The sequence below is a fragment of the Ascaphus truei genome, unplaced genomic scaffold (assembly GCF_040206685.1).
Source record: "Ascaphus truei isolate aAscTru1 unplaced genomic scaffold, aAscTru1.hap1 HAP1_SCAFFOLD_2598, whole genome shotgun sequence".
NCBI lineage: Eukaryota > Metazoa > Chordata > Amphibia > Anura > Ascaphidae > Ascaphus > Ascaphus truei.
The window spans coordinates 10,269-35,063 of NW_027455534.1; the positions used below are offsets into that span (position 1 = coordinate 10,269).

The following is a 24,795-nucleotide window of genomic DNA, read 5'->3' on the forward strand; positions in this document are numbered from 1 at the left end:
GGCTTTGATGGACTGGTTCATTTTCGTCTCGAGGACCCCCGTCCTTTCTCCCAGGCCTGATACCTCCTTTTTAAGATCCCGCATCTCAGCCTGTAACATGGACCGTAGATCGTTAGAAAGCCGCATGAAGTCGCACTGCCGGACCGGCCCAAGGCCCTGATCGCTGATTTCTTCTCCTTCTCCGTCTGGCTCTGACTCTGAGCCCGCGTTTAAAATCGGCGCCATTTCTGACTCCGCTCTGCCCGGCCACGTTCTTCCGAAGTATTCTGGCAGCCCCTTCTTTCTTGTTACTCGCACCCCTCTTTTGGACATCTTGGGATCCTGTGCTTTATAACTGTGTTGTATATGCTGTTTTTTACTCGTTTCTGTGGTTATTTTATCATTTATTTCTCGAGCGGGGCACGGAGCACGGAGCATGAAACTTACACGTCCATACTCTGTACCGTCGCGCATGCGCCTCCCAGTGAGAAAGGTTTAAGGCGGGAGAGGGCTTTAGATACAAAGGGGGTAGAAAGAAGACATCCTTGAGAAGAACGCAAGAGTCTGGATGGTGCATAATGAGAAATTAGGGATGAGATGTAAGGAGGGGCAGAATAATGCAAAGCTTTAAAAGTGAGGAGAAGAATGGAGTGTGAGATGTGGGATTTGATCAGAAGCCAGGAGAGGGATTTCATGAGGGGAGATGCTGAGACAGATCTAGGAAAGAGTAGAGTGATTCTGGCAGCAGCATTTAGGATAGATTGTGTGGGAGACAGGTGAGAGGCAGGAAGGCCGGACAGCAGGAGGTTACAGTAATCAAGACGGGAGAGAATGAGGGCCTGAGTCAGAGTTTTAGCAGTCGAGCAACAGAGGAAAGGGCGTATCTTTGTTATATTGCGGAGGAAAAAGCGACACGTTTTAGAAATGTTTTGAATGTGAGGGGCGAATGTGAGAGAGGAGTCGAGTGTGACCCCTAGGCAGCGTGCTTGGGCTACTGGGTGAATGACTGTAGTTCCAACAGTAATGTGGAAGGAGGTAGTAGGGCCAGGTTTGGGAGGAAGTATGAGGAGCTCTGTTTTAGCCATGTTGAGTTTAAGGCGTCGGAGGGTTCATCCAGGATGACATAGCAGAGACATTCAGAAACTTTGGTTTGTACAGCAGGTGTAAGGTCAGGTGTTGAAAAGTATATTTGTGTGTCGTCGGCAGAGGTGATAATTAAACCCAAAATATGTTATTAGTTCACCTAGAGAGTGTGTACAGAAAAAAGAGAAGAGGTCCCAGTACAGAGCCCTGGGGTACCCCCACAGAGAGATCAATAGAGGAGGAAGTGTTAGCAGAAGAGACACTGAAAGTATGATGGGAGAGGTATGATGAGATCCAGGATAGAGCTTTGTTCCGAATACCAAGAGTATGGAGAATGTGGAGGAGAAGAGGGTGGTCCACTGTGCCAAATGCTCCAGAGAGGTCGAGTAATATTAGCAGAGTGTAATGACCTCTGTCTTTGGCAGCATGGAGGTCGTCAGTTATTTTAGTGAGGGCTGTTTCCGTGGAGTGAGCAGTGCAGAAGCCAGATTGTAGAGACTCTAGGAGATAATAGGTATTGAGAAAATGGAGCAATCGAGAGAATACAAGACGTTCAAGGAGTTTTGAGGCAAAAGGCAGGAGGGAGACAGGTCAATAGTTAGAAAGACAGGTAGGGTCAAGCTTGCTGTTTTTGAGTAATGTGTTAATGACAAAAAAGAGTGGGGATTGGTCGACCTCCTATCTGGGTGCCAGTCTGCCCAGACAGAGAGGCGTATAAAGAGATATCGGGTCAGCATTGAGAACATTGGCAGGTAAGAGCGGTTCTCATTTTTGATTTATAATTACACCCTCCTTACCTCAGCCTCCTCATCATACTCGCCGCCCAGATTGCCCATCGTGCTGTGATTGGCCCAACTCACGGTATGTGAGCTGTGATCAGTTCTGCCCTGTTCTCCATGATTTCCTATGGAGGCTGGGAATCTGTAAAAAGGGCAGCCAATCTCAGCTCTAGAGACTTCGCTCAGGCTAGCGTGGAGAGGTTGTCATGGGAGACCAGGTACTTGTAACACCTTTTATATTTGTTCATTGATCATACATTAGGCAAAACTGAGTAGTAGAAACAAAATGGAGTTTATTTTGGAAAACCTGCGTACAACAAGAAGATATACACAATAGACAGACAACAAAAGCACACTTAATGGAGGTCTGGGGGGTAATGTACACTTTCCTAAGTGCTGGGCGCCCGCTTGGAGTGGGCTTACCCTGACTGGAATATACCCCCGGTTCCTCTGCTTTTTCGAAAAGAGTAACTTTGAAAAGCCCACCTTACCTTCATCGACACAAGTCACTGGATGGTCTGGTTCTCTGCCTTGCTCATCTCCTTACATACACTCCACTAAGCTATACTTAGCATGGTGTTAGGAGGAGCGACCAATCAGAGCGTGGAAACCCTATTCCACTAGAATATAGAAACAGGGGCTCATCTCTTGGCTGACATCAGAGGAGGGTGCATGCCATGCCAGTTCGGGATGTGGGGGACAGGACATATGAATTGGCCAATGGGAAACGCACCAACATACTTCCACTTGCCCCAGTCAACCCATTGCCACCTACTGAGTAGGCTCCATTAAGTCTGGCAGGCCAGAGGATCCTCCCCACAGTTTGTCTCTGTTCTCCAGACTCAGTACTCAGCCCTGCCCCGTCCACTTAGCACCACCACACCTCTCAACATCCTGTCTCCTCTTTGAACTACAGACATTATGCAGACTTGCTGGCACCTTAAGCAGCTGCCCTGTCTGACTGCACCGAGCCTTAAAATACATGTATGAAACATAAAACATATTTTAATACATGGGGAGACTCATGGCTGTAAGGGATATAGGAGTGAGATATCAGGGCTCGAAAACCTGGAGTCTGGGGCACACGGGGCTGCCCAGATGTAATTTTGCACGTGTACAGGCAAATCATGCCTGCTCACGGGTAGAATAAAGGTACTACCGGTAGCTCCGGTCTCCCCAAACTCCTACACTGGCGACACACTTTATTCGAGCTTGGCTAGTCCCACGAATTCGGGTATACCCGGGTGTATTGAGGTTTGTGACTGTTTTCTGCCCGAGTGCATTGAGGTATTTTCCAGGCAGGGATTGAAGCATTTTATTCCCGCTGGCTGCAATACTGCACAGTATATATATATATACTGCATTACAATTCATGAATTTATGCCATCTGGTAGGCACGCGAAGCATTGCATCCTATTAAATCCTAATCATTATCATTTAACAGATCAGCCGCCCGTCAGCCAGGCATGAACCCAGGCTGGGAAGGCAAACGCAACGGGGCTTGTCAGAGGTGAGGAGCGGCGCATTCCAGGTATCTGCCAGGTACATACCGGGTATTTGCTCGAATAAAGTGTGTCGGTGCAGTACAAACAAAATAATTGCATTCTTACCCAAATATCCTACCTAAAACTTACACACAGAAAGTGTCATGAGTCTGGGGTAAAGGGAACATGGAAAGTAAAAAGCAGGGGTCAATTTAACTTTCATGCAAAGATACCTGGCCCCTGGCTTACAGGGATAGGTAGCTGCCAGGGACCCAAGGCAACCAGAGGGCTTAGCCTTTATTATATAGCCTGGTTACCCTTGCCCATCACAGAGGTACTACCAAGTCTTAAGCAAGGCTGTGCCAAAGATACCCCAAGATGAGGCTGTCTGCCTTCCTGAAGCACAACATTTAAACCAGTCTGTCAGTTTTCAACTTGCAGCCAGCACTGCCTTTGGATGTGTGGAGGGGTGGTATTGTATTTTGGGTGTGTGAGGAGGGGTATTGTGGTGTGTGTGTGGGGGTATGTTTTTTGGGGGTGGGTTGTATTGTACTTTGGGTGTGGCAAAGTATTGTATGCTGGGTTTGTGGGGGGTTATTGTATTTTGAGTGTGGAAGAGTATTGCATTTTGGGTGTGGGGTGTATTATTGTGAGGTAGGGGGTTGTACCAGTGTTGTGTGTGTACAGGGGATTGAGGTAGAGGGGGTTAATTTAATGATAGTGGAGGGGGGAGAGTGAGTGAAGAGAGACAGACTGGGGAAGAGAAATACATGGGGAGAGGAGGGGGCCCACAAAGAGGTACGAAAGGGCGGAATAGTAAAGGGGGCTTGCAATGTCTGAAATGGATGGGGGTTCTTGTAAGGCTACTTACATGGGGGTGGGGGCCCAGTCAAATCTCTCATCCTGTGCCCCGGTACATTTGTGTGTGGTACTGCCCAGTAGTACCTGGACTGGGCTGTTGGCAATGGTATCTGCAAGGTAGGTGTGCTGCCCCGTCTCAATACTGATATGCTGCTCGGTTCTGATTTGGGAAATTATTTCTGTATGTTCCAAAGGACCTTCCAGCGACCCCAATCACAACTGTAACACCCTGCTCTATACCCGGGGAGATTGTCTCAAATCAGTAGGAGATAAATCCTGAACCCTACCAGGATCAACTCCCATGCTGCCCAGGCTGATCCCAAGAGTCTGCGTACCTGGATAAACCAGGGGTTCACCCAGGCCCACCAGTAGATCGTGGGTGCCATAGGGTCCTAGCACGGTCCCGAGCCTGCTACCAAAACCCCAGAGGACTTGGACTTCCAGGTATACTGGAGAGGATGATTCTGGAGCCCAAGCTGGCCTTAATCTTGGGGGGGTCATCCCAGGATGGGTCTTTCCCATGAACTCTTGGGTTAGAGGGGGAGGTGTGACAGAAAGGTAACCAGGAACAAGTATTGTATTGTATGTCTTTATTTATATAGCACCATTAATGTACATAGCGCTTCACAGTAGCAATACATGTGGTAATCAAATAAATAACAGATAATATAAATAACAGGTCATGGGAATAAGTGCTACATGCATGAAAGTAACATTAAGGAAGAGGAGTCCCTGCTCCGAGGAGCTAACAGTCTAATTGGTAGGTAGGGAGAACGTACAGAGACAGTAGGAGGGAATTCTGGTAAGTGCGTCTGCAGGGGGCTAAGCTTTATGTAACATGTGTCCAGTAATATCCACAGTGCTATTCATACACTTCTTTAAGCAAGTGTCTTAAGGTGGGTCTTAAAGGTGGATAGAGAGGGTGCTAGTTGGGTATTGAGGGGGAAGGGCATTCCAGAGGTGTGGGGCAGTCAGTGAAAAAGGTTTAAGGCGGGAGAGGGCTTTAAATACAAAGGGGATAGAAAGAAGACATCCTTGAGAAGAATGCACGAGTCTGGATGGTGCATAACGAGAACTTAGGGCTGAGATGTAAGGTGGGGCAGAAGAGTGTAAAGCTTTAAAAGTGAGGAGGAGAATGGAGTGTGAGATGTGGGATTTGATCGGAAGCCAGGAGAGCAATTTCATGAGGGGAGATTCTGAGACAGATCTAGAAAAGAGTAGAGTGATCTGGCAGCAGCGTTTAGGATAGATTGTAGTGGAGACAGGTGAGAGGCAGGAAGGCCAGACAGCATGAGGTTACAGTAATCAAGACGGGAGAGAATGAGGGCCTGAGTCAGAGTTTTAGCAGTCGAGCAACAGAGGAAAGGGCACATCTGTGTTATATTGCGGAGGAAAAAGCAACAAGTTTTAGATATGTTTTGAATGTGAGGGAGTAGTCCAGTGTGACCCCTAGGCAGCGTGCTTGCTCTAATGGGTGAATGATCATAGTTCCAACAGTAATGTGGAAGGAGGTAGTAGGGCCAGGTTTGGGAGGAAGTATGAGGAGTTCGGTTTTTGCCATGTTGAGTTTAGGGCGGCAGAGGGCCATCCAGGATGATATAGCAGAGAGACATTCAGCAACTTTGGTTTGTACAGCAGGTGTAAGGTCGGGTGTTGAAAAGTACATGTGTGTGTCGTCAGCATAGAGGTCATATTTAAACCCAAAATATGTTATTAGGTCACCTAGAGAGAGTGTGTTCAGAGAAAAGAGAAGAGGTCCCAGTACAGAGCTCTGGGGTACCCCCACAGAGAGATCAATAGAGGAGGAGGAGGTGTTACCAGAAGAGACACTGAAAGTACAATGGGAGAGGTAGGATGAGATCCAGGATAGAGCTTTGTTCCGAATACCAAGAGTATGGAGAATGTGGAGGAGAAGAGGGTGGTCCACGGTGTCAAATGCTGCAGAGGTCGAGTAATATGAGCAGAGTGTAATGACCTCTGTCTTTGGCAGCATGACATGGAGGTCATCGGCTATTTTAGTGAGGGCTGTTTCCGTGGAGTGAGCAGTGTGGAAGCCAGATTGTAGAGGGTTTAGGAGAGAATAGGTGTTGAGAAAATGGAGCAAGCAAGAGAATACAAGATGTTCAAGGAGTTTAGAGGCAAAAGGCAGGAGGGAGACAGGTCAATAGTTAGAAAAACAGGTAGGGTCAAGCTTGCTGTTTTCAGTAATGGTATAACTGTATCATGTTTGAAGGAGGATGGAAAGGTTCCAGAGCAGAGGAAGGATTTAAAAATGTGTGTGGGTGTAGGGATTATAGTAGAACCAAGAGGTTTTAGGAGATGGGAGGGAATGGGGTCAAGAGAGCAAGTGGTAGAGGGAGAAGAGGCGATCAACAGCGACACATCCTCCTCTGAGACAGTGGAAAAAGAGTCAAGGAAGGCAGGAGGAGAGTTAGAAAGAGGTGTAGGATGGGAGGAAGAAACAGAGGGGATGTTCTGACGTATGGATTATACCTTTTCCTTAAAATAATCAGCAAAGTCCTGAGCGGAGATGGAGGAAGGAGAGGCAGCTGAGGGTGGTTTGAGTAGAGCATCAAAGACAGAGAACAGTCGGCGTGGGTTAGACTTGTGCATTTTTATTAGTTAAGAAAAGTAGACGGGAGGATGAGGATGAAAGGGGGGGGGAGAGGATGAGGATGAAAGGGGATGAGGATGAAAGGGGGGGAGGATGAGGATAAAGGGGGGGAAGGATGAGGATGAAAGGGGGGGAGGATGATGATGAAAGGGGGGAGGAGGATGATGATGAAAGAGGGGGTGGAGGATATAAAGAAAGGGGGGGAGGATATAAAGAAGGGGGGTGAGATAAAGAAATGGGGGAGGGGGAGTTAAAGAAGGGGGGATAACGAAAGAGGGGGTAAAGAAAGATTCAATTCACTTGTCACCATCTGACGCGGAGCCCTTCCCAATAAAGTTTCAATGAGGCTCTGTATGTTATGTTATATGTATGTTAGATGGTATAGAATATCTGTTCCATCTGTTGTATATGTTATAGGTTATATATGTTATGTATGGTTCATATGTTATATAAGGTTCATGGGTTAAATAGGTTAAATATGTTCATTAAATCATTAAATAATTGTGTTCATTCAACTGCTGGGTATATGCATGTATATATATGGATATGCACTCACTATAACTTAGGTACTGCTGTAAGTCGTTATAAAGTTAAAAATCACGCTACAGTTTAAGGTTAAGTTAGTTATCAGTTTTGCGCCGGTGGGATTCACCCACGATGTCGTACATGTGTTCCTCATATAGGTCCCTGACGAATTAGGACCTCAAACAAGTCCCAGGGGGGTCGGTCCTGGGAAGGGAAAGCCGGCCATTTTGGAAGGTCAGGCATACCGACCTGCCCATTGGGCGTCAGATTCCCACTCGGGGGACCCTGAGGGGAGCTCTGGTTTTTCTTTTATTTTTTTTCATTATTACAAAGCGGATTAACTTATGTTTCCAATTTTGCTTTACCCCTTATGTGTTTTCCCTTGTACTGTCTCCTCCCTCCCTACCTCTCCCAATCCTTTCCCCACCCGGCCGGGGAGGATGCCGACCTAGACGGAACACAAGAACTTTGCCGGATGGTAACACCAAAAAGTCCGCCAGTTGAACAAGGGACAAAGTGGACAGGGTGAGTCATCAAACTGAACAAAAGAGAGTGATAGTGCGCAAAACCAAATAGTGACGTGATAGGTGAAAAATAAGGGAATAATTAAATAACTTAACCTAGGATTGAGCGTCTGCAGCTGTGATGGAGTGGGGGGGCTCAGATACCCCCTGGAGCTAACAAATGGATACAAAAAAGACACAGTGCACAACGCTCATAGTGCATTACAAGATATTATTGACATATATAATAAATGGGTGAGTAATGTGCGTACATCAAGTATGATAATAACGAGCAGTTTCGGGATATTTTACCCAACACCTCCGGAGACCAGAATGGGTGTCCTTGCAGGAGTGATGCTGCTGTCCTCGATATCACAGGGTCCTATTGAAGTCGGTTGCACACCTCTGCTGTTCCTTGCTCCCCTAAGCACAGGCAGGCTTGGAGCTGCTGGGTCCTGCAATGTTTCAGCAGGGCAGTCTTTAGCATCAGCTGGGCGTCAGCACTCTCCTCCGCGTGAAGCGCTTCAAGATCGTGACGTCACCACGGGGGTTTAAACCCGCCCCTGTTGGCTTCCTATTGGACAATTACAACTAAGGACTTAGCCAATGAGATACGATCGCGGGATTTATAAGTTTTACCAGAATCCACTCTTTATCAGTCCCTGATGAAGAAACGTTCCGTTTCGAAACGCGTAGGACAAGGTTTATTAGTGTTCTAGCTCTATATCAGCACCCTACTGCGCGACTTTGGTTGCCTGTGAGCGGCGCCGAAAACCCCCGTGGTGACGTCACGATCTTGAAGCGCTTCACGCGGAGGAGAGTGCTGACGCCCAGCTGATGCTAAAGACTGCCCTGCTGAAACATTGCAGGAACCAGCAGCTCCAAGCCTGCCTGTGCTTAGGGGAGCAAGGAACAGCAGAGGTGTGCAACCGACTTCAATAGGACCCTGTGATATCGAGGACAGCAGCATCACTCCTGCAAGGACACCCATTCTGGTCTCCGGAGGTGTTGGGTAAAATATCCCGAAACTGCTCGTTATTATCATACTTTATGTACGCACATTACTCACCCATTTATTATATATGTCAATAATATCTTGTAATGCACTATGAGCGTTGTGCGCTGTGTCTTTTTTGTATCCATGAGTCATCAAACGTTAGCTTGTTACACTTCTCACACATTAAGTGATGGCGTTAACCCTTATATCACATAACGTTAAGGGCTTTAATAGCCCAACCAAGAGAAAAATAGCTTTCGCTGACTATAAACGAAAACACGCAGATGTCCTAATGTTACAGGAGACTCATTTTAGCAAGACCAACGCGCCTAAATTCCTAGACAAAGACTATGCCCAGTTCTACCTTTCCACCGCACCGGTTAAAAAACGTGGAGTGGTCATCTTGTTCCATAATAAAATCCCATTTGTAGCCCAAACTATTAAAAGAGACACAGAGGGACGCTTTTTTATACTAGTGGGCACGATACGGGAGCAATGCATCACAATAGCCACAATCTATGCCCCCTGCGAGCAGGACGCAGTCTTCTTTGAAGACTTTTTTTGGACTCTACGCACCGTCGCAAGGGGCGGCGTAATACTCGCAGGGGATATCAACATGGTCATGCAACCAATCCTAGACAGATCAGGGAATACGGGCACAGTACATAAAAAAGTGGGGACCTCTTTACGCAAGGGCCTCAAAGACAACCAACTGACTGACATATGGAGAGAACTACACCCGACTGATAGGGACTATACGTTCTATTCCCACCCACACGGCTCCTACAGCAGAATTGATTACTTTTTCGTCTCTTGCCAACTGGTTCCTCTGGTCTCCCGAGCTGGGATCAATGATATTTCATGGTCTGACCATGCACCGATAGAGCTAAGGTGCGAGCACATCCGAACAGGCAGACCAGGAGCGAACTGGAAGCTCAACGAATCAATCCTAAAAATCCCTGAGATGTATGAGACAATAAAGGAAGAAATAGTTCAATTCTTCCACACAAACACAGGCTCTGTAGATTCCCAGTTTGTATTATGGGAGGCTCACAAAGCGACGCTGAGGGGCATACTAATTAGCACCACAGCTAGGAGAAAACGGGAAAGGGACTCAAAAATTATGAAGCTTCAATCGAGATTACATTCCCTTACATCTCTCCATAAGAGTAACCCTACAAGAATTGAAAGATACCAAAATTGAACTAAACATGTTGTTGACCTCCAGGGCAGATAACGCGCTGAGTTGGTCTAAGAGGAAATTTTACGAAAAAGCGAACAGGCCGGATACTATGCTGGCTCGAGCGTTAAGAGACAGACAAGTGAAGTTTAATATCCAAGCTATACGCTTAAAATCAGGCACCCCCACGGCCAACCCTAAGAAAATAGTAGAAGAATTTGGTTCGTTCTATGAAACACTATATAATGGAGAGAAAGTGGCACATAACGCTAAAACGAGCGAGAAGCTGAGAGATTTCTTAGCCAGCTCAAAACTAGGGAGATTGACAGAGGCAGAGAGAGAGGCCATGGGCGCTGATTTCTCTATAGAGGAGGTGTCACAAGCCATTAAGGAACTCAAACCCTCAAAAGCCCCAGGGCCTGATGGCTTCTCGGGGCTATACTATAAGAAATTTGCCAAAGTACTAGCCCCTAGGTTGCTCCACGTGTTCAATGCAATATTAGCAGGAGCCCCCATCCTCAGAGAGATGTTACAGGCGTCTATATCATTAATCCATAAACCAGGTAAAGATCCGCTGGACTTCAAAAGTTATAGGCCCATATCCCTAATCAATACTGATATTAAAATATACGCTAAACTATTGGCCAATAGATTATGTCTAATCCTACCCAGACTTATACACCCAGATCAGGTCGGATTCATTAAAGGCAGACAGGCAGCGGACAATACCCGGCGATTTATTGATCTGGTAGAATTGGCCACTAAAAATAACACACAAAGTACAGGCATACCCCGCATTAACATACGCAATGGGACCGGAGCATGTATGTAAAGTGAAAATGTACTTAAAGTGAAGCACTCCCTTTTTCCCACTTATCGATGGATGTACTGTACTGCAATCATCATATACGTGCATAACTGATGTAAATAACACATTTGTAACAGGCTCTATAGTCTCCCCGCTTGCGCACAGCTTCGGTACAGGTAGGGAGCCGGTATTGCTGTGCAGGACGTGCTGCCAGGCGCATGCGTGAGCTGCTGTTTGCCTATTGGGCGATATGTCCTTACTCGCGAGTGTACTTAAAGTGAGTGTCCTTAAACCGGGGTATGCCTGTATGTTGTTAAGTCTGGATGCAGAAAAAGCTTTTGATAGGATAGACTGGCCTTACCTGAAGGAGACGCTTGCGGCATTTGGCTTTGGGGATCAGGTGAGTAGAGTGATTCTCTCGCTGTACTCAGGACCTACCGCCAGGGTAATACACCAGGGCTTTTCATCTCTCCCCTTTCAAATTAAGAGTGGCACGAGACAGGGATGCCCATTATCCCCTTTCCTGTTCGCTCTATGTATAGAACCACTGGCGGCGCAAATTAGAGGCAACCCGGATATCTCAGGGTTAAACGTATATTCTCAAACACATAAAGCGGCCCTGTACGTAGATGATATCCTACTAATTATCTCAAAGCCCCTCACCTCCTTGCCAAACCTATTGGATTTATTGGACAGATTCTCGAGCATTTCGGGATTTAAAATAAATCAAGCTAAATCTGAAGCCCTCAACATCAATCTCCCTAGACACGTAGAGAAGTTATTGCAACTGAATTTTAACTTCCACTGGCAACAGAAATACATAAAATATCTAGGAGTCCACATAGCCAAGAACACAAAAGACATCTACAATGCAAATTACCCCAACCTAATTCGGACGTTGATAGCTTACCTCCATAAATGGTCCTCTATACGAATATCCTGGATAGGTAGGATACATAGCGTCAAAATGAACCTACTCCCTCGTATCCTATACCTTTTCCAGACGTTACCAGTGCCACTCAGACTGAAGGATTTGCTCTCACTTCAGTCTGCAATCTCTAAATTTATCTGGGGAGGGAAAAAACCCGAGAGTCAACAAATTAAATATGAAAAGATCTGTCCTAGCGGGGGGCCTAGCGGTACCCTGCCTGCTCTCATATTACAAAGCGGCTCAATTAAGCCAAATTGTTCAATGGCAATCCAGTCCACATTTAAAATGGTGGGTGGAATTAGAGAGTGCTGCCTGCGCTCCTTTAAAAATACGCAACTTGATTTGGCTACCTAAAACAGCATGACGATCTGCTGACATGCCACTTTCCTCAATGACCAACTCGTTGTCTATCTGGGAGGCTAATAAGACTAAATACTCTCTCACAACGAGTAAATCTTTGATGTCCCCAATTTGGAACAATCCCAAGTTCGCTCCTGGCCTTCTGGAGGGAGATGCATCAATTTGGAAACAAAAAGTTATATACGAATTAAAGATCTGGAGGGTTACAATAGCAAGATTAAAACGTTTGATCACGTCAGAGAAGAAAAAGATATACCCCACTCAGAATTTTTTAGGTACCTCCAGCTCCGAGCATTTTATAACAAATTTGCCCCATAAACCCCCCTGACGTCATTCGAAAAGCTCTGTCTGGCAGAGACCGACACAAAGGGACTCACATCACAATTGTACAAGGAAGTAGTTGATTCTGCGAGCTCTAGACAGCAGCCACCGTCATTTAGAACCCAATGGGAAAGAGACCTGGGAGAGACATTAGAAGACGACGAGTGGAACGCTATATATCTGGCCACGGCAAAAAGCTCCATATGTACCGCACTAAAGGAGAACGCATATAAGGTCCTAATGCGGTGGTACCTCACCCCAATGAAATTAGCCAAGTTCGTGCCTGGATCCTCCTCACTATGCCCCCGGCAGTGCGGAGGATCGGCCGATCTGTTACATATGCTGTGGTCTTGCCCGCGGATCTCCCCACTATGGGAAGAAATTAGACATTGGATAGAGGGTCTTCGACCTCACTATTCCCCCAGACCCATGGCTATTCCTCTTGAATAGACCACTAACGGGCCTGTCCAAAGCAAACAATAAATTAATAGCACATTTTGCAATAGCCACACGGAGCGAGATCGCAGCACTATGGAAACGCCCCAAAATTCCAAGTATCCCAAAGATTCAAAATCGATTGTGGTTTATCTGCCAGATGGAAAAGTTGACGAGTCTAGTTAACGACACTGGCACCAATTATCTCAAAGTATGGGCGCCTTGGCTGGCGCAGATGGATATCCGGGGTTGAGAGGAACACAATCTGGCTGTGATAGATGCAGGTGCGTTCTCCTTTAGGAGCGAAAACTCAGCTCACGACGACTATACAGACAAATAGACAGAACACCTACAGAGGTGTTAAACTGGAGAGGACGCAACCCACAAAGAACCTTACTAGGATCGGTGAAGAGACCAAGCATGAGTCGATGCTCCTCTTCCGGCCGCGCCACCCCTTACTCCCTTCCTACCCACCTCCTTATTTTTTAAATTTTTTTTTTTTTTTCTTTATTGATTTTGTGTTTGTCAATTTGAATTAATCGTACTATGTGAATTATGTTATTATCTTTATTGCTAGTCCACCCAAAACAATCCGGTCGAGTAGGGCCCGAAAAACCGGGATATGTCTCACGAGCTGACATACGGTACTGTCTATAGCGGAGATTAACACTAAAAATGAATGTAATGTATACTGTATTCTGTATCACTTGTTTGGAAAAATGCAATAAAATCTAAGTTACAAAAAAAAAAGAAAAGTAGACATGTTTAGCTTGCGAGAGGGCAGAGTTGAAACAGGATAGCATAAATTTGTAGTGAAGGAAGTCTGCGAGAGTATGCGATTTCCTCCAGAGGCGTTCAGAGGAACGCAGCATGTGGGAATTTAGCCAGGGTCTAGGGTTAGAAGGGCGAGGGCGGCAGAGAGAAAGCGGGGCAAGAAGATCAAGAGAGGAGGACAAGGCAGAGTTGTAGTTCCTGACCAGGTTGTCAGGGTCTGTAGCAGAGCTGAGAGTGGAGCGTAACGTGGATTCAAAGTCAGGAAAGTGAATAGAGCGCAGGTTTCTGCAGAACCGGGGGTTAGATGGAGGTGGAGAAAGGGAGAAGCGAGATAGAATGAGATGAGGTGATGGTCAGAGAGAGGAAAAGAGGAAATGGAGAAATCGGAGAGACGTTTTTAGTGAAAACCAGGTCTAAGTAATGGCCATCCTTGTGGGTGCTGGCTGCAGACCACTGTTGAAGGCCAAAAGAAGAGGTTAGAGAGAGAAAGTGGGATGTCCAAGGGAGAGAGGGGCCATCAATATGACAATTGAAGTCCCCAAGGAGAAGAACAGGGGAGTCTGAGGAGAGAAAGAGAGCCAGGATTCAAAGTGAGAAAGGCAGAAGGGGGGTGAGAAGAGGTAGGTCGGCGATAAATGACCACCACATGGACAGGGAGAGAAGATCTGGACAGTGTGAGCCTCAAAGGAGGGAAAAGCAAGAGATGGAGGAATAGGAATGGTTCGGTAACGGCAGAAAGAGAGCCGGATTCCCACGCCTCCACCCCTGCCGTCAGGACACGGAGTGTGGGAGAAAGAAAGGCCACCATAGGAGAGCGCAGCTTCCAGAGCAGTGTCAGACTGAGTGAGCCAGGTCTCAGTTATAGCAAATAGGAGCAGAGTGAGAGAGAAAGAAGTCATGCACAGAGAGGCACTTGTGAGTAAGGGAGCGAGCATTCCAAAGGGCACAGGAGAAAGGGAGAGAGGAGGGAGGGTAGCAGGGGATGGGTGTGAGGTTGGAGGGGTTCACACCAGAAGGAGTAGAGGTTGTAATTGGCAGGCGAGGACGAGAGCATGTAGGAATAAGGCAGGGACCAGGATTGGGAGAGATATCCCCAGAAGCAAGGAGGAGAAGCATGGATAGAAAGAGGATGTGTGAGGATGATTTGTAGGGGTGTTTTTTAGTGCAGGGGATATAGCTGTGTGGTGTCAGAGGACGCAGGTAAGAAAGGAGTTCATGTGAACAGAGAAGTGGTAAAGGAAGGAGAGATGGAGATATATGAATGGAGTTAGAGACATACTGAGGCTGGTAAAAAGAAGTGCATAATTTGAGAAGAAGTGAACACACAGCAAATATAAATGGTAAAGGCAGCATCACAGCAGTAATGATGCAGTCTGGTATAGATGATATCCTCCTTTCCAGCGTAATTCAAATGCAGGAATCAGGGCCAGTTGGGGGTGTCCACTTCTTCTGAACTTCCTTTTAAACTTTTGTCTGCTTAATTAGCACATCTGAGGCACATTCAAACAGAAGGTTTTCTACACAGGGTGTTCCCTGTCTAGGTTTCAATGCTTAATTTAATTAAGGGTAGGATGAAACAGGATTCAAAGATAGTTTTTACCTAGCATTGTATCACTTGCATATATTATAATACACACAGCAAAGGCTTCAATGAGAGGATTTAGAGATGTTTTTTTTACCTAGCATTGTATCACTTGCATATACTGTACTATAATACACACACATACAAGTATAATAAAGGTTAATACCTGGGGTTCGTCCTTACCTGGGGCTCATCTAACCATCAGACACGTTAGCTACCCTGTATTTAAAAGCCCGGTAGCCTATGCATCCTATGTAAAATATACTCTTTATTCAACTGCAAGTGTAGAAATGTTTTTTTTTTTCTTTACTTTATGCAACAGTTAAGCATATCCAAAGTCTGGGCATGTGGGGATGAGAAACCCTTTGTGCAGACCACATGTTTGGGGAAAATGGCTGCTGCTGTGACTGGAGGAGCAGGTGAAGTGTAGAAAGAAAGGAGAGTGGCAATTGGCGGACATCTGACTGGGGGGGAGGGGGCATCCACCATAAAAGTGGAGCATTTTTTTACCTCCCCAGCCAGAGTGGTGCCAGCCAAGGGGGGGAAATCATTCCAGCCAGCTGGGGGAAGCCATTGCTGAGTCCACACTGATAGGTGCTGCTCCCATTGACTCGTTTGTATTTCCCTCCACAGGCCCTTACATCTCTTAGCCCCACCTCATCTGATTGGCCAATTACAGATGAACCCTCACCTACTGATTGGTCACCTGCAATTCTACCATGATTTCCTATGGAAGCAGGGAATCTATGAAAGGGGAACCCAATCAGCATTCCATAGTTCACTCTGATCTTGCCGTCAAAGTGAACTAAGCGGTGAGCTCCAAGACTGTGCTGGAGACACCCAGACATGAGCCTGGAAGTCTAACCCTGTGGGACATTCAAAAGAACTTTTGTACTATGAACTGTATCTTGACAGAGAAGAAGTGGAGAGCAGGACTATTAAGCATTACTTTTGAAAGGTCTCTGCTGCAAATTGTACCAGAGAAGTCTAGACGATATTTGCCTCAACAGAGAGTGGAAGCAAGTCCCGGGTAAGCCTTCAATGTGGTGCTCAGCACCTAGCCAGCTCAGATCCCTTCCGTATGCCCCTGTTTTAGTGAGAATAGCTCAATTATGTTTTATGTTTTGAGGTTGCTGGCTCTGGCTGGAATATAAACATTTATTGAACTGCTTTGTCCTGTCTGGTCACAGTGATAAGTTCTGGTCTCTTGTGACAGGCCATATGACACATTCTGGTGCCTGCCACGTTTGCTGGTACTTGAATGTCCTACACTTGGGGTCCAAACTAATGTAGATGAATCAGAGCATTACAGATTTTCATCAAGTAACATTTATTGTGCCATAAGGAAACACAATGTTTCGGCCTCGAACTGGCTTTTATCAAGTGAAAGGCCAGTTAGAGGCAGAAACAATGTGTTTCGTTTTGGCACAATACATTTAGCTTGATGAAAATCCATAGTGCTATGTTTCAGCTGCATTAGTTTTGATTCATTCTGGATTATTGGCAGGCAGTCCGTGGAACCAGGACCACAGATATTAGTATCAGATTTTCCCCCCCTCATTTTATGGTGTGCAGCATTTACCCTATTTTTTTACTCACTACACATGTGGTCCCAACCTTTTTGTGTCCAAGGCGCACACTTGAGAGTCCAGGAGAGTAGCAGGCAGCAACCAATTAACATACAAACACACAATTACCTTGGGGGTGGCCTCCAGTGTCACAGATGCGGAAGTTGTGCCCGACGTCCGGAGCAGAAGGAAACTGCGGCACTGCGGCAAGCTACTCACTGGAAGCCGGCAAGCTACTCGTAGCTCACGATCAACATGTTTGCGACCCCTGATCTATGAAATGGCTAGTCACGGCCACCCACAAATGCTTGACAGGCATCTTGGTGCGCGTTTGGGACCCCTGGCATATAGACAGGCAGCCTTACATCTATAGACTCAAACAAAAATGCAAACTCGTTCAGCAATGCACTGAACTTATCAAAGTTTAGTGAATAGGCCCCAAAGTGTCTAATAACCACACAAAGGATACCATAAATATTCACACCACTGTTGGTTGGGTAAAATGGAAGTCTTCTTGCCTCAGACTTTTATTCAATGTTTAGAGAGTTGCGATTCTCCTATAGAAGGTCCAATGTGACAAAGCTTTTTATGGACATTGTGTTTGACTTTGAGAAGGGCCTTTATGCTTGTAAATCCTGGCTCTAAGGCCCGGATGTTTAGATCACTTGTTTGTGGCTCTAGCCAGTAGCACAATCTTAGCTAGTAGCACAATCTGGAGGCTGACAAAATTCAGGGCCTCAGATACACAACTCTAAACTTAGTGGTCACATTTCGTCTCTCACAAGTCTGCTTCCACGTTTACTTCTTCAGAGCTTCCTCTTTTTTTTCAGCCTCCAGATATTATTTCATTTAAACAAGGATTCTGGTATTCAGACCCACATACCTCTCTCTGAAAGTGCACGCTCACCCTGCCACAATTCTTGCAAAGGACACCAGAAAAAATAGCATTGAAATTATAAGGTAGAGTGACCATGTAAGTCTGCCAGGATCTTCAGGGAAACATACAAGTGTATTATGAAAAGTAGTAGACTGTCAGGTTTGTGCTCGCCACAAACCAGGACTGGACTGCAGGGCTGAGGTGGGGATGGTTATACACCAACCTTAGACCACAAAGACGGGTCCGGAGTGCGAATTCCGTGGTCAAACGTAGCCGGGTCAGGATTGGAGAAGTCAGGGTTAACAATATATATCCAGGCCGGGGTTAGGGCAGGCGGCATAGGTGTAAGGAATCCGTTCCTGGGTTTGGTGGAAACCCTTTCCTTACAGAACTGTGCTGTTTCCAGACAACCTCCCCTCACATCCACCTGTGCTGGCAATTAGTGTCGCCCTGCCTTGGTGCTCTCTCATTGGAGGAATGCCCTCACACCTCTCTCACTGGCCTTCTTATACTCGGCTCTCACACGTCCTCAGTGCCGAGCATAGTTCTTTCTCTTAGAATGTAATTGAAGTGTTCGGTCCGGTTTCTGCTATTTCCCAACCACCCATTTCAGAGACAAGCACAATGTCCTTGGACCCCATGGAAACACCCAGTCTGACTCCTCAAGTACTCTCGGCAGTGTCCAGTATACCTTCCTCGGACTCCGGTGCTGTACTTAGTATAACCACTGTTGCTGTTCAATCCTTTGGTTCAGGAACAAACTGTTTCTCCACTGATTTTCCCACAGCTTAAGTGATAACCAAGAATGACTTTAAGCTCCTCACTGCTGAGAACACTTTTTTCTTCCTAACTTCCCTATTACTCCACGCTTAGCCTTAGAGTCTGGCATTCCGACTCCTCAGATAATACTCTCTCGCTGTTTTTCCCACAGTATTCGAGGTATCCGCTACAGACTACATGGCTGCTACAACCAACTAAGGGTTATCTCTCTTGGAATCTTCTGTAGTGACTGTTTATCCTACAGATTCAAAGGACCCAGGGTTCAAAACCGAGTTACACTTCTCTGATTTTTCCACAATATTTGGGGTACCTACTACAGATCACTCTACTTCAGCTGCAAACTCAGGCTTACCTTCCAGTGAGGTTTCGCTAGTACCTAATGTATCTACTGCTTTCAAGGACCCTGTGTTCGAAATAGTGATATCTGATACTGTCTCCCCAACAGTATCGCGTGAAGCCTCTGACTCTGGGACTTCCACTCCTCAGTCAAGTTCATGTTCTCCCGATCCTTCCTCTGTGCTTGAAATACCCAGTTCTAAATACAAGACTTCTGTTTCTAAATCAGGTTTACTGCTCACCTTGCTTCCTGCTGTACCGGATAAAGTCTGTATGGATCCAAGCTTTCTCACTTTGCTAGCAGATCCTATGCCCGCAGGGCCCCGTGTGGTGGCTGAGGTGTTTCCTCTGGATTTCATGTTGCCCTCGCCAAAGATTGAAACACCCCTATTGGACTGTTTCACCCCTGTGGTGTCCGTTCCTGTTTCTTGTCCTCCCATGGTGAATACGGGCATGCTTTTCTCTGCTTGTTCTTTGGTGCCTACTGCTCCCTTTCCGGATGTCCAGACTTCGGACCGGATGCTTCGTAGACTTCAGATGCCCAGGAATGCTGACCTATCGTTTGCCAGTGCCACGGCAGGAAACTACTTAAAATACTATAACCTCCACTTTTGACTTCTTTGGGGGAACAGGCCTGGACTGTACCAAAGGGGTTGCGTCAATATCTTGCAGTGAACCCTCCAGCCCTATACCCTTACTAACAACGGTCCGGAATTCCTGGGGAGCAAAAGATTCTCTCAAGCTTCTACGTACCGATTCCAGCAAAAACATTGCCTGTCCAGAAGGCCTCTCTGCTATATCCGACCAACAATCAGTGTTTTTGTCCTATACACTCGGACTATTACTAGGGACCGGGCACCTGGCTGGTGTACTTTGGACTTCCCTGTTCGGGAATCACCTGCTTTTCCACAGCTCTGGATTTCCAAGACATTTTGTGTTGCTTTCCATATACCAAGAATTGCAGTGCTACTGCTCTCTGATCTAAAGATGGCGCTTGCCAATGATTTGTGGGATTATGGATCTACACCTCGCCAAGACAGTTCAGGGACAATGATATGTCTCCCAGATCTATGAGTGGTCCTGTTCGCCCAGAGTTCTCACCTGAAAGGGGAGGGGGGGGGTTACTGTAAGGAATTTGTTTCTGGGTTTGGTGGAAACCCTTTCTTTACAGAACTGTGCTGTTTCCAGATAACCTCCCCTCACAATTACTGTCGCCCTGCCTCGGTGCTCTCAATGGAGGAATGCCCTCACACCTCTCTCCTGGGATTAGCCCGCTGGCCTTCTTATACTGTGCTCTCACACTGCCTCAGTGCCGAGTATAGTCCTTTCACTTAGGATGTTACTGTGTTTGCCACAAGCTACCTGTTTGGCCGCCCTGTTCCTGTATTCTTGTTCCTGATCCCTGTTCCTGTGACCTGCTGCCTTTTCCCATAGCAGAGGTCTGCTTACTGAGTCCAAGGTCTGCTGCTCTCGCCTCGCAGAGGCCTGTTTTGGACTTCCGTGCTGAAGCGTTGGTTCGCCAACGCTGCCCGGAGGTGTGCCTGTTCCGGCCTCCTTCTCCCTTTGCTGCGACCGGTACCATGGGCCATTCCCACTCCTCGCACAGAGGCCACTCCCGCACTGCTGCTGCTCCTACGCTGAAGTGGAGCGCACCTGATTTCCTGTTGCCGAACCCCTGCTTGGATAACATTTTTTCTACTGTCTCCAACCAAGACCCATGCGTGTCAAAGGATTACCCTGGCCTCTCCAGCCCTGAACCTGCTATGAACGACTACGAACTGCGCAATCCAGAACAGGCTTTTTGGCCTAAGGTCCGTGTATTCACAGCCCCACCTCAGCACCACGGTCCGGTCTTGGTTTGTGGCGAGCACAAGCGTGACAAAAGGAGCATAGGTTGAGGTCACAGACCGGGGTCAGCATCAGGGAGAGCGTCAGTGTAGGGTTTCAGCATAGGCACTGCAGTGCAAGGGGAGGTCTCCGGGACAGGAATCCTGCAGTGCAGGGGGTCCAGCACAGGAGGTCCTCAGAAACAGGAAGAGCTTTGGCAAGGGTGCTTCAGCATAGATGCTGCAGCGTAAACAAGGCAAACACGTAAGAGAACAAGGAAGCTTCAGCACAGGGGCTTCGGCACAGGGATGGACTCTGGACATAGGAGGCTCCAGGATACAGGAAGCTTAAGCACAGGAAGGCAAAGAAGAGACAAGCAAAGGAGCTTGTGGTCAGCACAGTAACACCAAGAAAGTATTATGCTCAGCCACTTCCTGGGGGAAGGGCTGACCCTAAATAGCATAGGCAGCCAATAGGGACAGAGCTGCATAGCAGGCAGCAAGAAGCAGACTGCAGTGTGAGTCCAGACCCAGGTGATTCCAATTGCCAAGTATAGGGAGGCCTTTGTCTGGAAGCTCTGAATGCTTGTAAGGGTGAATTGCAGCCAAAGCCAGGACCAGAACCCTAACATAGACATTCACTTTAATTTAAGATGTTACAGAGACAGAAGAACAGCACATTGAGAACATGAAGACATAATGCCATTTGAACTGCAACACCACATCTGTGGTTTATATTATCAAATGCTCTTGTAATAAGAAATATGTTAGCCTGACAAAGAGACTATGACAGTAGGGGTAAATGTGGCTGCTCTTTAATAAAGGTCAAACACACCATTATCCCTACCTGTCAATAATATGCTATATTTATTCATGTATGAATACAGTAGGGCCCCACTTTTCAGTGTTCCGCTGATACTGTGGTACAGAGAAGGGGGCCGCCATGTCTGCGCATGAGGTCGCGCATGCACAGAAGGTGGATGCGCAGGTCTGCAGATGCGCAGAAAATATCCGGTTAGGGTACCGTAGAGAAGAACTTGCCGTATTAGCGGGGCCCGCCTGTAGTCACATATCTGTATACTGTGACTACATTGGTCTGATGTTATATGTTGTAGCCTGGATTCAGCACTTTTGGAACCAGGAGTTAACCAATGTTAAATATGTTAAATGTGCGGATAATTGGTATATCAGTATCCAATCTAAACACAAGAGATCTTGGGCAAGATAAGGCGAGTGGCCTGAAATATTATCGAGCGTGGCAGGGCTCTGGACTCAGGTGTGGGAAAAGTGGCTCCCCGCAGGGGTACCAGTGTTTGGTCCAGACACTGAGTCGCCTAAACCTTCAGGGGCTTTTGAACGGACATAGGGAACCATTGCCGGGAATGTGCCCTGTTGTTGTGATTCCCATTGGTCCATTCAAATGCCCCGCTAAACTTAAGCATGCCCCTGTGGGCTGTACTGGAAGTCTTGTAACCCGCCGTCACTAAGGATTGGTCCGATGCAGGCGAGCCTTCACTCACTGATTGGACCCAGAAGACTATCCGCCCTGGGATTAGCCAGCCCTCTTCTTCCTCCATGGTGGTGAATGGTGACTGAGGGATATACAAGTGGGAACCCGGCTTTGGCTCCAGAGTTATCAGAAAGCCAAAGTGGACACATTACATATTCAAAGTCATTAATGGGTGATCCGGAAGGAAGCAATGGAAGAAACTTTGAAAATGCTGGCTCATGGAGAGCAAACCAGTGCTGCCCATACTACCAAGGACAGTGGCACAAATTTGGGAATGTGGATGAGGGTAAATATTCAAGACAGATGTCCCCACACGTAGGACTTTAGGTTGTTTGTTGTTCCCCGCGTTGGGTGAGTTTGTGTATATGTTTTATGTACTAGAGCAGGCCTGCACAACTCCAGTCCTCGAGGGCCACAAACAGGCCAGATATTCAGGATATCCCTACTTCAGCACAACTGGCTCAATTAGTGTCTCAGTCATACTGAGCCACTAATTGAGCCAGCTGTGCTGAAGTAGTGATATCCTGAAACCCTGGCCTGTTTGCGGCCCTCGAGGACTGGAGTTGTGCAGGCCTGTACTAGAGGTTTGTGAAATGTTCTAATGCATTCCCTTTTGTTCAACTCTGCAGTTCTGTCTAGTGTACGGATCCCCCTGTGTAATTGTCATGGTCTCCCGTGACAAAGTGTTTCAAGCACAGCCCAAAGGTGCAGGCTTAAGCACAATGGGAAATTCAAAATGACCACCAGGAATCATGCCGACAGGGCCAATACCCAGCAACGGCTCCCAGGGCCGGCCTGATACCTACCACAGAGAAAGACTACTAAGAGTCTGGGATGAACAAAGGCTCCGCTCCTCGAGCCATCGTTCCCTAAACCAGAGTACACACCCCTCCTGACTAACAATGTCTTAAGCACTTCACCCACACCCATTTGGATAACAAACCCAGATTTCTGTGTGTGCATGCTGGCTAAGGTCACGTCCATAGAGGAGTTACTAGCCCTGCACACAACTCGGGGGGGGGGCTGAGGGGGGGAGGCATCTGCCTGAAAATCGGAGTATTTGAATGTTCCTCCAGATATAACGGCACCAAGCCCAGCGGGGGATATTCTGCTATCCGGGGAATCCATTGCCGAGCTCCCGCCTGTAGCCGCTGCTACCATTGACCAGTTTGTTGATTGGTTCCAGTGCAGCACCCCTCACATAATAAAGGTGAAGCCCGCCTGGCTGCCACAAAGCCGTGTGTAATGGTCACCTCTGTAAGGCTCATTTTGCCTGGAATGTAAAGTATTGTGTGTAACCTATTCCAGATGAGAGCTATATCACTGTGTGATATTTGGAAGGGGGGAAACTGTGTCTTGGGGAACAGGGATTGTTCCCATACAGTTAGTAAGGCAACCAGCACTGTCATTTTGTGTTAGCATTTCTCTGCATGCAGACACAGTAATTCACTTAGCTAAGATGCATGCAGAGAAATGCCGGTTTGTGTCAGAGATCGGGAGCGGCTTAGTACCTTGACTATGGTGAGTGGGGAAGGGTTGTGATTCAGGTACGGAGAACTGGTTCTCGGCAGTGCAGACCCTTTGTTTACCCGAGAAGCTAAGGTACATACCCAGCGGGATGTATGGGGCTGGCCAGGGAGCCATTGCCGGGTCTGAGCCCCATAGCACGATTTCCAATGGTCAGTTTGAATTTCTCGCTCGCCAGACGCTCACTCCACGATGGGCGCCCTAAAGTCCTTAAGCCGGCCCCTTATATGATTGGTGCAGCCTGGCGAGCTCTTGTTCTCTGATTGGCTGCACCGTCACAATATGCCCTTTGATTGGCCGGTGGCCCCTGCTCCATGGAAACAATAGGCAACCGAGGGCTATGTAAGGGGAGCAGCCAATCAGAGTACCAGACAAGTTTTGGAGTTGATCTGAGACGCGACTGGCTGGTTTTTCGAAAGTGCTATTGGACAAATAGCACAGAGAAGCAGGAGGAGGAGCTAAAGCAGGCCCCTGCACATAGTTCAGTCTATATTCTCCTCCAGGCCCAGTTGGTGAGTGTACATGGTGTGTTTTGTATGTTTGCAAGATATACATTTTTGTTTATTCAACTATTGTGTCCTGCATTGAAAGTTCTGGTCTCCCATTACAGTTGTAATTTACCCTATAACAAATTTCATATGGCCGGGTGTATCTATGTTAGTGGAACCTGATCAGAGTGCCAGGTCTGTATGATCCTAGCGTGGAGGTGAACTAAGTGGTGTGCTCCGAGGCTGTGCTGGAGACACCTGAAACCGAACTGGGAGTCTAACCGAGTGGGACATTATAAGTGCTTCTGTGCCGAGTTGCCGGAGAAGCAGAGAGCAGGACTTTAAAGTGGAGAATTTGAAAGTTCTCTGCCACATATTGCACCAGAGAGGTCTGGAAGGTCCCTATCCCCTTACATAGATTACCTTGTGACCAATCACAGTGCAGATGTTGCACAGCAACCACCACTCCTGGCCCTGCGCTCTGGGCAGTGTGAATAGCCATAATCAGTGGTCATCAAATCACCCAAAAATCTACTTGCCGGACCAAAAAAATCTACTCACCACCTAGCCCTGCCCTAGTCTCGCCCCACCACTAGTCCCACCCCCAGGCCCGCTTTAAAAAATGTTTTGAATAAATTCCTAGTAAGAACAACATTCGTTGTTGACA

The 24,795-nt window shown here is 47.1% G+C and overlaps 1 long non-coding RNA gene across 1 annotated transcript; it reads left to right on the plus strand.

Moving 5' to 3' along the window:
* Window positions 1–7,072: 7,072 nt before the first annotated feature.
* LOC142481402 (uncharacterized) lies at window positions 7,073–16,558 on the plus strand. Its single transcript, XR_012795766.1, has 3 exons — window positions 7,073–7,850; window positions 13,438–13,504; window positions 15,850–16,558. It is a non-coding gene; the product is annotated as an uncharacterized LOC142481402 (long non-coding RNA).
* Window positions 16,559–24,795: the final 8,237 nt, after the last annotated feature.